The sequence below is a fragment of the Bidens hawaiensis genome, unplaced genomic scaffold (genome assembly GCF_021521415.1).
Source record: "Bidens hawaiensis isolate Kalapana, Puna unplaced genomic scaffold, B.hawaiensis_p1.1 tig00009413_1, whole genome shotgun sequence".
In the NCBI taxonomy this organism is placed as follows: Eukaryota; Viridiplantae; Streptophyta; class Magnoliopsida; order Asterales; family Asteraceae; genus Bidens; species Bidens hawaiensis.
The window spans coordinates 277,994-279,971 of NW_027491695.1; the positions used below are offsets into that span (position 1 = coordinate 277,994).

The 1,978-nt window shown below is 31.5% G+C and overlaps 1 non-coding gene across 1 annotated transcript; it reads right to left on the bottom strand.

Moving 5' to 3' along the window:
- Window positions 1-1,212: 1,212 nt before the first annotated feature.
- On the bottom strand, window positions 1,213-1,314 carry LOC143532234 (U6 spliceosomal RNA). Its single transcript, XR_013135137.1, has one exon. It is a non-coding gene; the product is annotated as a U6 spliceosomal RNA (small nuclear RNA).
- Between the last annotated feature and the right edge of the window lie 664 nt (window positions 1,315-1,978).

The window sequence follows — 1,978 nt, forward strand, 5'->3', positions numbered from 1 at the left end:
TTTTTTCAATTGAAAAAAATATAATAATATTATATACAAATTAAAGAGAATAAAATACTCGTTTTTATGGTGCAATATTTTTACAAAAATATTAACGTATGAAAAACTTATTGTCGTTTAAAAACCGTGGGTGAGAAGTTGGTTTAAAGTTGAAACTAAAAACATGATATAGTTAAAGATGAGGGGGGCAGACTTGTAAGTTGAGTGAATTGTGTTTAAAAGACAAGTTTACCCTTAATTACACATGTACATCATGCTTTAAGTGTTGTAAATTACTTAAAAATGGGTATTTTAATTTGCCCTTATTTAGTGTATTATATATAGTATAGATTACACCATTTATTATATTCATGAGTGGTTCATTCATGAGTGGTTCAACTATTATTTTTTCCTTTAAATTATAAATATTTTATATATGTCTGCTGGATAAATTCAAAAATACCTACAAAAAAGCCATCATGACGGAGATATGTGAGTGGAAAAAATGGCGGTTGCATGTAATTATAATACATTCTAGACTATTTTGCCCATATAACACTACAACGGATTACCAAAACTAAACACTACGGGTATTTTTTGTTACTTTTAATCCTAATTTGTGGATCTTCTAATCCAATGGCCAATAATTATTCTTACTATTCCTAAGAAACAATGTCTTTTTAGAATAACTCACCCTATATAAATATATAAATATGTTACATCCTGCTTGCGGTGCACGCATATAATGTATATATGTGTGAACCCTCGAGTGGGCAAAAGTGAAATTGCACTAATTTTGACGTTATTTTACTAATCTCGTGAAAATAACGTTAAAAGTGGTGGAAGGTTAATCAGACATCATGTGGTGGCGTTGATAGCTGAAAGACAAGGGTACATGCATCTACATCTTACCCTCCTCATGCCCTACCATAGCTTTGCTATTGGTGGGATATACTGAGTACGATGATGATATATATATATATATATGTGTTGAGCTATATAGATCACATACAGCCTATACAGAGTGTATATATACCTTAAACATATCATAAAAATTTACATGATATGTTTTTCTGAATACACAAATAAGGATGAACAAAAATCCACACAACGTCTGAATGAAAAATGGGTAGATGTTGAAGATGCAATGTTAAATGAATTGATTTATTTATCAATTCATATAAAATAGTTGTGTGAGATTTTCATTCTTGTAGGAGTTGAAATCTTTTATTTAATACATTATTAGATAACTTTTGTGTGTGTCATCTTTGCGCAGGGGTCATGCTAATCTTCTTTGTATCGTTCCATATCATTAGATAACTTAATGAGTACGTTTTCTAATACCCTAAGCATATGAATTTGGACGGGCCCTAGAAGGCTAGAAAATTAAGGGCTAAGTTTTTTGGTTAAGTTTTAATTATTTGGTCTATAACTAAAACACAACACATTATATTACAACCCTAAAATCGCCCCTCTTTACCTTGTTTCTTAGCCGTCACACAACATAGAAAGTCAAGATAGCGATCTCGATTGGGAAGTGATCAATCAAGGCAAAATCAAAGGCGCGCTCGATTCAGTGGAATCGTACGTTCTGTTTAGCATCCAAGACCTTGTCGTTTCGCTGTGGATTCCATTAATGCCCGGTTCCATCCACTTTATCAAAATGTACCGATCTGTTAACACGACTCTGATTTAAAAAGTTTGATTCGTGTATTAATCAGGTCGTCGTAGTAGTAATAATAACAATAACAATAATAATAATAATAATACTTCATTCCTAAAACTACCTAAATAAAATAACATTAATTATTAAATATAAATAAAGGATGAACCTCCCTTATTTACTCGAAATAATAAAAGAATATTAGTCGATTATTACTCTCTCAACATATACGGTAACAGTATACAGCGTCGTCTGGTACATTCGAACAAGTTGTGTTTTGTTTCCACGCTAAACCGTTTCCAGGGTATTTCTATTTCGCCACAATAGTCGTTCGAT